Source organism: Parasteatoda tepidariorum, chromosome 5 (genome assembly GCF_043381705.1).
Source record: "Parasteatoda tepidariorum isolate YZ-2023 chromosome 5, CAS_Ptep_4.0, whole genome shotgun sequence".
NCBI lineage: Eukaryota > Metazoa > Arthropoda > Arachnida > Araneae > Theridiidae > Parasteatoda > Parasteatoda tepidariorum.
Genome location: NC_092208.1, coordinates 75,008,385 through 75,020,407, shown reverse-complemented (window position 1 = coordinate 75,020,407; position 12,023 = coordinate 75,008,385). Strand labels below are relative to the sequence as shown.

Sequence of the window (12,023 nt, the reverse complement as noted above, 5' to 3'; positions counted from 1 at the left end):
GATAAGCAATTAAAGATCTTTTGTCGATGCGTTAAATAATTAATTAGTTATCATAACTTTTATTTTTATTTCCTACCACGATAACCATTTTTTAAAAATAAGTTAGGTAACTATTTCATTTTATTATTGTTGTTTCTTTCTTGTTTGTAACTTTTGTAAAACACAAAAAAAATTTCAGAATAAACTACTCGAATAAGAGTTTTCTTAACTTTGTGATAGTTTCTAAAATAAATAAGATAGCCCCGAGTTGTATTATTTACTTTTCCCAGGAAAAAAATTGCAGTTAAAAGAATACAAAATGAATGAAGATAGTCTCATTAACTTTGATACATGATAGCTCCGAAAAGAAATAAGATAGCTAAGTTTTAGTGATGAGATCGATCACGTTTTAATGCTGCAGGGAAAAAATAAATTTTTAAATATACTATTTGAATCGGAATTATATTACTAGCTTTGATAAAGTGATAACTCTTGAAAGAAATAAGATAGCCAAGTTTTATTGATGACGCGTTTAAACAATTATTTTTACCTACTTTGATATGAGATGATTCCTAAAATAAATAAGATAATCAAGTTTTATTGCTAAGGTTTGTCACTTTTTGATGCTGCAGAGAAAAAAATGTGCAATTAGAAATATACAATTTGAAACAGAGTGATCTTATGATACGAGATGATTCCTAAAAGGAATAAGTAAGTCAAGTCCTGCTGCTAAGGTTCGTCACGTATTGATGCTTCAGGAAAAATATATGTTTGAAATATACCGTTTGAATCAGAATTTTACCAACTTTGATATGAGATGATTCCTAAAAGAAATAAGGTAATCAAGTTTTATTGCTAAGGTTTGTCACTTTTTGATGCTGCAGAGAAAAGAATGTGCAATTAGAAATATACAGTTTGAATCAGAATGATCTTATGATACGAGATGATTCCTAGAAGAAATAAGTAAGTCAATTCTTGCTGCAAAGGTTCGTCACGTATTTATGCTTCAGGGAAAATATATGTTTGAAATATACCATTTGAATCAGAATTTTACCAACTTTGATATGGGATGATTCCTAAAAGAAATAAGATAATCAAGTTATATTGCTAGGGTTTGTCACTTTTTGATGCTGCAGAGAAAAAAATGTGCAATTAGAAATATACAGTTTGAATCAGAGTGATCTTATGATACGAGATGATTCCTAAGGAAATTAGTAAGTCAAGTCTTGCTGCTAAGGTTCGTCACGTATTTATGCTTCAGGGAAAATATATGCTTAAAATATACCATTTGAATCAGAATTTTACCAACTTTGATATGAGATGATTCCTAAAAGAAATAAGATAATCAAGTTTTATTGCTAAGGTTTGTCACTTTTTGATGCTGCAGAGAAAAAAATGTGCAATTAGAAATATACAGTTTGAATCAGAGTGATCTTATGATACGAGATGATTCCTAGAAGAAATAAGTAAGTCAATTCTTGCTGCTAAGGTTCGTCACGTATTTATGCTTCAGGGAAAATATATGTTTAAAATATACCGTTTGAAACAGAATTTTACCAACTTTGATATGAGATGATTCCTAAAAGAAATAAGATAATCAAGTTTTATTGCTAAGGTTTGTCACTTTTTGATGCTGCAGAGATAAATATGTGCAATTAGAAATATACAGTTTGAATCAGAGTGATCTTATGATACGAGATGATTCCTAAAAGGAATAAGTAAGTCAAGTCTTGCTGCTAAAGTTCTTCACGTATTGATGCTTCAGGGAAAATATATGTTTAAAATATACTGTTTGAATCAGAATTTTACCAACTTTGATATGAGATGATTCCTAAAAGAAATAAGATAATCAAGATTTATTGCTAAGGTTCGTCAGGTATGGATGTTCTGATATTTTATGGTGGAATGTTCTTGTATACTGCGAGTAGCGTAGTCTAAAGCACTTTTGACACCCTATTAGGTTGCTTTAAGGTTTCTCGATATTTTGGTTGTCACTCCAAAACTTCAAATAGCATAATTGAAAACGTTTTCAACGTTGGCAACATATTGCGTTGCTGCAAGTTTACTTGATATTGTGGTGCAACGTGCTCCACAACTTCTTATTAAAAAAAACTCTCTTTTTCACTCTAAATGTTTATTGAAGATTTTTTTAAGCGCGACATCTCATGCTGTTTTTGTTTTTATCTTTTTAGGTTTTATGAAAGAATCATGAGTGAATCAAGGAAACGACTTACACCACGAATGCAAAAAAAAATTTCGAATTTCGAATAAATAAGGATCGAATATTATTCCGATAATACGGTAAGTCATTTAAATTATAAAGATAAATTTTATGACAGCCTTTTAGTTATAATTTTTCCGAGTTTAAATTATTATTCGAAGCAATTTCTTTTAAAGCAACATTTTTTACATTCATTTGCATTCAAAAATCCATCAGTGAAAAAATTAGGTATTAAACGAAGAAGTCATATAATATACAGAGAAATAAATTTTCGTTCCATAGTATTAAAAATACAATAGTACAGTGCGTCACATAAAATGGACCACCTTGAATACATTTTGATATAAGATTGGGTCTTCACATTCTAGGACTCAATCTTAATGGTTTGAGGGAGTGATTTTAAATATGGCAATTAATTAGTTCAGACGATATTTTAAGTTAAGAAATCAGACACAAAAATGTACTTTCTCTGAATAAGCATACCTTTTTTTCAATGGATTTGGATTTTCGACCTCCAAGATATAGGGGGTGGTCCTAATCCGGGAAATAAGGTCTCCATAGTTTGGTCAGGAGAACAGTTCAAAGCTTAGCCCCCTGAATGCTAATTTCCCTTTTTGCTTATCTCGCCGTATCTCGAGAGCATTTTAAGTAAAATGAAGAAATTTTGCACATGATTGTAAAATTAGTTTATTTAAAGATAATTTCAGGCAAGAAATAGGTTTTAGTCAGCATTTATTATTTTTTATTATTTAATAATAGTGAAACAATTTTTGAATTGTAAGGTACACAATTTTTTAAGCCATTTTAAAGCATCTAATTTTACATGGGAAAATACAAATTCTGTGTAAAATCGTTTGAATAGTTCCTGAGAAATCGAATGTTCGTATGTTAATAATTCAATTCATCAGGAACAATTCAACCGATTTCTTTCAAATTTTGCATTCTGCCATGTGAAATTAGATATTTTAAAAGGATGTAAAAAAGTTTTACACCTTACAGTTCAAAAATTGTTTGACTATTATTAAATTAAATGATAAAAAATTAACTTATGAATACTTACTGAATTTTACTTTTTTCATGGAATTATTTTAATAAACGGATTTTATAATTGTGTGCAAAAACTTTTCACCTTACTTAAACAGTTTTCGAGATAAGGCGAAATACCCACAATTAAAATTAACATTCAGGGGGCTAAACTTTAGACTGCCTAATTAATTATCACATTTGAAGTCACCCCTTCGAACCATTAAGATGGTGTCCTAGAAAGTGAAGATCCAATTATAAAATCAAAAGATATTCAAGTGGTCCGTTTTTTTTAGTATTGTTCTTTGAAAAATTAGACAGACACTAAAATTACATGTATAAAATTTTGGAGCTTCTTGTTCAGCAATATTTCGTTCGAATTTGTTGCAAACTTACTATACTACTAAGTTGAGCCATACTATGACACTTCCTAAACTTAATTACATTATTGTTCCTTAACAAATACATTTGAAAATGTATTACCTATATTTCATAATTGCTAGAATAGTTTAAATACTTTCAAGTAACAAAAAAAAAACTTCTCTAAACAAATATATATGAAAATATTTCTCCCATGTTACGTTTCGTGGAAATATTAGAAACCCATCCAAACAAATGCATGTAAAACGTTATAACTTACATAACGAAATCACTAGGTTGTTTGAAATATTTTTAACTAACAGCAATCCATTAATTAGAAGCATTAAATTAATAAATAACTCAGTCTAAGGTTTTCTTCATTAAGTACATTAAAGAGAATTATCTTTTAAGAAAATAAAAGCGTTATGTGTAAGCTTACAAAGCCTGAAGAAAAGAAGACAAATTTATTCAGCTGTCAAACGGCTGAAGTGTTAATACTCATAGTGAGTAATGATTAGTTGACTGTCTTATTTATAGAAAACAAAAAAACTCGGCCAAGTAGAAATTCTTGTAACATCCGCAAGTGTGGTAACTCTTTCTGCCCAATGTTGTAGGAAGAGGTTCATCAACTCACCTTGTTACCTTGTGAGAAGTTCAACGCCTTCACCTTGATTTGAATTTGCGCTTTTACCCTAATAAGCGCCAATGGAGTTGAGAAGTAACAATGAAATAAATCGTTTGGTAAATAAGATTTCGATTTTTTTTTTCATAAGTATCGTAGAAAGAAAAAGTGTTTTCTTCTTTTTTTTTTGTTGCTGTTCAGGGAGAAAATAGAGTGCATGGGAAAACATTTCGTACTCCTAATATTAAAATATATATAATAATATTATTTTGTATAAGATATATTGAATGTGCTGTAACGAGATAGTATTTTGTAAATGCTATTTTTTTTCATTTACTCGAAACTTTCTATTTCAGACTGGGGCACTTTGTACATGCTTTATATATTACATTTTTATATTACATTTTTATATTATATTTTTATTTATATTTTATGCTATATTTTTGCAAGTAACTTGTACATGATTTTGTTGACAGATATATTGTTCGGATATTGCTGTTCGGATGATATCGTGTATATTGAGAGATATTCTGTTACATTTTTTTTAAGGGAATTGTTTCTGAGTAAGATTTGTCTGAGGTTTTTTTTTTAATTTTTTTTTTTTTTTTTTATTTTNTTTATTATTTTTTTTTTTTAAACGAGTGACTTTTGTCCGCGTATTGTGTTGCTCTCATGTTTTCGAATAAATGAGAAACATTCTATATACACGGATTTGTGTTACGTTTCGCTTTACTGAAATGTCCCCTTGTAAGATTTTATTTGCTCGATATTTGAATGGAAGAATTTGTCTTTGGATACCTTAGTTCGCATGATATTGTAGAATTTATAGATATTCTTGGCAGTATTTATGTTACGGTTTGTTTTATCAAAATGTCCCCATGCAAGATTTCATTTTCTTCGAAATTTTGTCTTCGCATAGTTTTGTTCTCCTGATATTATAAAATTGCAAGATACTTTGTATACGCAGTATTTATGATACGGTTTATTTTATCGAACTGCCCCCATGTAAAATTTTGTTTGTTAGATATTTTAAGGAGAGATTTTGTCCTAGGATACTTTTGTTTAAATAATATTGAAGAATTGATTGATGTTCGTAAAGGTAGTATTTATTTTACAGTTTATTTTATCAAAATGTTGCTATGTAAGTATTTGTTAGCTCTATATATTAAAGCGAGATTTGTGTTCGGATACTTTTTTTCAGTATTGTGGGATTAAAAGATATTCGTATAGGCAATATTTATATTAAGGTTTGTTTTATCAAAATGCCCCCATGTAATATTTTGTTTGTTAGATATTTTAACGAAAGATTTTGTGGCCGGATACTTTTGCTCGCATAATATTTTAGAATTGAGATATTTGTATAGGCAATATTTATGTTAAGGACTGTTTTATCAAAATGCCCCCATATAATATTTTGTTTGCTCGATATTTTAATGCGAGATTTTATGTCCGTATACTTTTAACCGCATAATATTGTAAAATTGACAGATATTTTTCATACATGGTATGAATACTACATTTTGTTTGTGTGAGATCTTATATTGTGCATTGATTTTCTTGCGGATATCATCGTTTAGATGCTATTTTAGTATTCTCTATATGTAGTATTAATACTAAATTTAATAGACAAACTTTTCTCGTGCAATATTTTGTTTGTTTATTTTCGTTCGTATTTCGGTGATTTAAATTAAAAATTTTGTTCAAACAATTTATTAAAATGTAATGCATACTTTGAAACTTTCAAATTAAAATCAAGAATGGCGTAAAATATTTTGTAAAAAGCATGGAATAAAAAACAGTTTATCATTTTGGAATGGAGTTGAAAAATCATTCATTCAGTTTATAATTATAATCCAGCTAATAAATGATGTTATTACCATAGGATATATTGTCTCAATCCATTTTAGCTGCCCCAATCTGTTCTAAGGAAATCGTTCATAAATAACATTGCTTCAGTCTTATTCAAGTCATCCTAGTTATGATTTTAAGTTCTAATATGCTGCAGAATATTAATAACGAAGTTTGTTGCACTTGTAGTAATCGATAAAAATTAAATAAAAAAACTTCAACTTCTTTCGAATAATTGCTTTATTTCTTATTAAAATTCCAAGTAAAATAAAGTTATTGTTCTAAACGGTTCCAAAAATATTAAACTTACGCTTTAAACTACTCAAAAATTGCAAAATTGATTTGACTAAGGTCTCTAAATCAATAAAATTTTTGTCGCTGCAGGCTGGTTTACACAAGAATACAGTCTTTAAGCATGCTTTTTTTATTTTAAAGAAAAAATAAGCTTCGTATTCCTTAGTGTTAGGATTTCATTTCTGTTTTTCAAATATAATCATTTTATAAAATTTAAAAACTCTTTTGTAAGAATTATTAATGCAATTGCACAAGATAATTAACCGAAGAAGGGATTTAATAGTTAACTCAATTTATAAAAACACGCTGAAACAATCTTTTTTGTGTATGGAATTAAATTTATACTGTTTTTATTTGAAAGTCGAAAGAAAGAAAAACGAGTGTAAATACTTGAAAAAAATATGTTTACGTGTTTTTTTATTTTTTTTATAGTTGGAATAATGAATTAAGTCACTTATTTTTTCCGCCTTTAAACAAGAAACATAACAGAATTTGAATACAAGTTAAATAAACCAAGAGATGTTATATTTAATGCGATTTTGTTAGTGAAAAGAGCTTTATTTGTGGGAAAAGTTTCATTTGAGACGCTCGTTTATGCAACATCTTTAACTTATTTTCTTTCTTTATTCAAAACTTCCCTTCAAACTCGTCTTGGGATTTCACATTCTTAAGTTTTAAAAAAAATAAGGGGAAAAAAACTAGGATATTATTAAGATTAGCAACAAAGTTAAGAACTGAAATATACATTTTTTTTTCTTTATCATTCCCAAATGAACACAGCGCTTATTTAGTCGATCTATGCAACCTCTTCTTTTTTTTTGTAAAAGTTAGGTTTGAATTTTAAATGAAAGTTCTATCAATAAATGTGAAACAGACGATTTCAATTTTGAATTCTTCGCAAGCAAATTAAAAATGTTCTCTTTGTTCTTTATTGATGTTTCATGCCGAACTAAAATTAATTAGGTACGAGAAGTGCTTTATTGATTTACAGAACTTGCTTTTAAAACACATTTTTTTTTATTTGTTTACTGTAACTCTTGATTAGGATGTTCGACAAGAAAGGCTTCGGGGAAAAAGATTTGTCACAGAAATAACGATTTCACACATTGATAAGCATATATTTTTGTGATTTCATTAAATTTACTACAAGTTACAATTTAAAAGCAGTTGTTCTTTTTTATTTTGAGAATTTTTTTCTGAAACTGCAATAAAAAATTATGTAGAATGTACAATATGAACGATTGATAATTAATTATGGAAATATAACAATCGTATTTCATAGATCAGTTTTGTTAAAACATTTGAATTAATTTTTAACAAAAGTGTTCTTTGGATTGAAATTTTTGTAATTTTATAATTAACTGGGTTCTTGTTACTCTATAAGAAGAATACCGTGGAAATCGTATGTCTGTGCCTAATCACGTGGCGTCCCGTGATATGTCTGTGTCTAATGTGGCATCACGTGACCTAATCAAGAGTGCTTTGTGTGTTAGAGTTGCAGTTGTTAAGGCTTGGTTTATTATAACACTGAATCAATTTTTGGATCAGATTTAATTTTACCTGCAAGTGGCGTCCAGCGTGTGTAATCTGATTGGCTGCTGAATCGTGTCACTATCAAATTCCACATTCCACGCTTCTTGCACCTATCCAATTAAATCTGAACCGAAAATTGATTCAGCATGATTATAAACCGAGCCTTAATAACTGCAAACGTTAACCACATAATTAGGCATAACCGTGTGATTTAAGCGTTATTGTTCTTCTCGAGTTCTTAATTTGTCACAGAAATAACAGTGATAGACAGGGAAATGTTAAAGAATTAGCATTTTTAGTGCCTTCGTTGAATTTATTAAAAGTTACAGTTACCGTTTAAAAATATTTATTCGATTTTACTAGGAACTTTCCACTCGTTTTTACAAGGAGCTCAAAAACAAATGCTTAGTCTGCGTTATTGAGAATTAATAATGAAAATTCTGTAATCTTACTTTATAGGATATTTTTGTTGAAAACTTAAGTCACCGAATGCAAATTTTTAAAAATTTGTATATATCATAGGTATTATATTATTTAATAAGTATAGATTTCCTATACAGTATCACTTATTTAATGTTTAGAAATTTATAAAAGACTATATTTATAAGACTTATCAAATAGGAAATTAATAAATTATTAGTTGTAATCATTCTACATTTACAAATTTAATTCCGAAGCAATATTTACAACTTTTTTTATTATTATTCTTAAACTTCTATCAATATCCTTCCAGCAAAACGAACGTTCCATTTTATATTCATATGAAAGTCTTCAGCCGCCATTTTTCCAAAGTATTTTTTTATCACCACTGCCTTACTCGCATTATTACATTTTTTGCTAACATGTTTTGCGGAAATGTGTGACACAAGTTTTAAAAACGCGCATTATTCGTGCAAGATAGGCGAACAAGAACTTTTTTTTCTTTCTTTTCGCAATCACGGCTATATGGCCTTGAAGGGAGGAAATTCTGTCGGACCAGCAAAGGAACTATGCAACGTGAATTGGAGATGCAGATCTCGGTTGTTAGGTGAAGTCTGTGGAAGCTTTTGAGCCTGTTTGGACGTGAGGCGAAAACCACATTACGTGCTCAGATATGGCAGATTAGGTAAAGAAATATGTTTTGCATAATTTTCTGAAGACAAGCAAATAAGCCGTATGACTTCTTTGTTGCCATAGAAAGGCGTTAATTAGTTATGACTTTCGCGTTCCTGTATCTGGCAATATGTTTTGATTATGAAGTAATCGGAATGGACGGAGTCGATGCGATTTTTTCTTCTTATACTAATAAAAACCGCATAATTATTTTTAGAGATGGATTTAAAAGAAATATTCACATAAAGTTTTTATTAAAAAAACTATTTAAACATCAATTTGGAATATTTTTTTATAAGGGTTAAGCGTTTTTTAAGAAAAAAGAATTGCTTGTTGATTTTGCAACGAAATATCGTTTGGTTTTTCAGCAAATTTATCGAAATCAAGTTTAATCAAAATGAATGGAGGCAATGCGAATTTTTTTTTCTAATAATACACAAAAAAAAACCAAAATTATTTTTAGAGATGTATCAAAAAGAAAGATTCATAATATGGGACATTGTTATTTGAGACGATTAACTTGTAGCTGAACAACACGATCATCAGTTGCACTGGAGATTTCTTCAGTGTAGCATGGTAATGTACCTTTTTTATAGTGGCTTATTAAATTTAAAAAAGAAAAATGTCTGATATTTTTTATGCAAGAGAATACAAAATAGAATTTCTTTTTTTAGAAAAGGAATATTCAAAACGAGCCTGAAAAATATTTGTAAATAAACAGAAAAAAAAACAAGTATCTTATCTTCTTATTAGAGTGAAAACCATATGTCTGCGAAATCGCTCTATAAAATTTAATGATGTAACATGAAAGATCTATTTAGACTTTATATTCCATACTTTTCTGAATCTTATTACTTCAAACATTAAAATATGCAAAAAGTACGCAGAAACACATAATGATATATCATTTAGTTCTGTAAAAAAGGTTTTTTGACAACAATTTTTTTCAAAAAATTTAAAGTTTCAAAACTAAATTATAATTTATAAACTAAAAAAAGTAAAATAAAGAATGCTTACGATTAAAAAAAAAGATTCTAAAAATTCTTCAGATTAATATAAAAAAAATTAATTGGCATTTCATGTTCATTTTCAGAAAATGATAAAACTTTATTAATACTCAACACAAATGATACTATTTCAAGTAATTCGGCTGATTCTTTATTGTTGTTTTCCGAATCATATAGATTAAGAAACATATACCATTCTGTGAAGAAGAACAATATTTTATAACTATTACAGTTCTGCACGTTCTGAAATCACATTTATTCATTGGAATGAGGTAAGCAATGTTGACTTCACTTTAATTTGTAATGAATTGAAGACAAAAAAATGTATTTTATCACAATACACACATCTGTAACAGAATGTGATCACGAAATCGGAAGTTTTCGGTTGCAAGTTTGTTGATAATAGAAAAGGAAAACAATTTATAGAGAAATTGTTCTTGAAATGTTGGACGCTTTCTACTTCAGAATGATTTGCCAATGTCTTGGGTCGTTTTTTTTTCAAATTTTTCTGCATTTTCGTTTGAGAAATGTTGCTTCTTATTTACTGCTGAATAAAAAGCGTCCTACTCTACCAATGATTCTGATAGACCCAAATGAAAACTTAATAAATAGTAGCCTGAAAATATCCACCCCACTAGAGGGCGTATTCGAGCGCTGCGATCGCGAATTGCTAGTTGGTCTTGCAACGAAATATCGTTTGGTTTTTAGTAAGTTGATCGGAAATAAATTTAATCAGAATGGACGGTGGCAAAGCGATTTTTTTCTCTTTAATATACTATATATATACTAAATTTTCTTTTCTTTTTAATATACTTTTTAAATAATAAATACTTTCTTTTTTATTACTTTTCTTTCTAATATACTAAAAAAATCCACAAAACTAATTTTTGTGAGGTGACTAAAAGAAATATTCAGATTATAAAATATTTATAAAAATTGATATAAACGTAAATCTTAAACATTTTATAAGGGTTCAAAGTTTTAAAAGAAAATAAAACTTGTTGGGCTTGAAACGAGAAGTCATTAGATTTTCAGTACGTTTAAATTTTTTTAGTTTATTTATTAAGGATAAAACGAATTTCGTTATTGGTTTTGATAACGGCTGTATGGCTTAAAACGAAATAGTATTTGATTTTTAATTAATTCTTTTTAATTAGCAATAATAATAATCTTTCACATTCATTAAGTTTCTGGGATCAGGCAATATGCTTTGATTATGAAGTAATCGAAATGGACAGAGTTAATATGAGATTTTTTCTTATAATATACTTAAAAAAACGCAAAAAGTTTTAGAGATTTATCTAACTTCTGACAGAAATTCTGTAAAAAAGAATCTTCATTTTGCATTCTGAGAAAATTTTTCAACGAACATTGAATCCCTGAATTTTGGTATCTTGATAGACAACATGGCGAATTCGCTGCAATTCTATTAGGGTTCTAAATATAACCATATTTATGTCCAAGTTTATGTATATTGTCGTGCAATAAGCTTAGAAAATATTTAATTAACTAGAAGTAAATTTATTACTTCTAGTTAATTAAAACTTGCAAAAGGAATTAATTAGCGCTGGTTAATTATAAGATTTAGCATGGATTAATTAATGGGGTTCAATTTCTAACTTTATTAAAGTTGTATCAAATTCGCATGGTAAAAATGCGTAAGAAATTTAAGTAATAATTCTATAATGCAAAAATAATATTAGAATATTATTTTAAAGTATAAATGAGGGTACTACTAATATGAACTGAATAATTGAACTTAATAAATCATTAAATATTATTTTTAGAAAAATTCCAAAAATACAATTTTCCAATAATGAGCTGAGGTAGCTCAGGGGATAGAGCATTCACTTTCCAATGAGGTGAACTGGGTTCGAATCCCAGTGATGGCTGGTTGATTCGAATTCCGCACCCGGCTAGCATCGATAACAGTGCAGACGCAAAATATACTCATTGGTAGATGGATAAAGCGTTATAATCCCCTTGGCGTCCAACTAACCATGTGAGGTTTTCGTGATTTTCTTCTCCATGTAACGTAAATGCG

At 28.5% G+C, this 12,023-nt stretch overlaps 1 protein-coding gene across 1 annotated transcript in view; it reads left to right on the top strand.

Moving 5' to 3' along the window:
* The window catches only part of LOC107438948 (rhomboid-related protein 2), a 303,078-nt gene that overhangs the window by 85,405 nt on the left and 205,650 nt on the right, over window positions 1-12,023 (top strand). The window contains exon 2 of the mRNA XM_043042883.2: window positions 2,172-2,280. The gene's annotated coding sequence lies outside the window, so the exon portion shown is untranslated. The remainder of the gene's footprint in view (window positions 1-2,171; window positions 2,281-12,023) is intronic.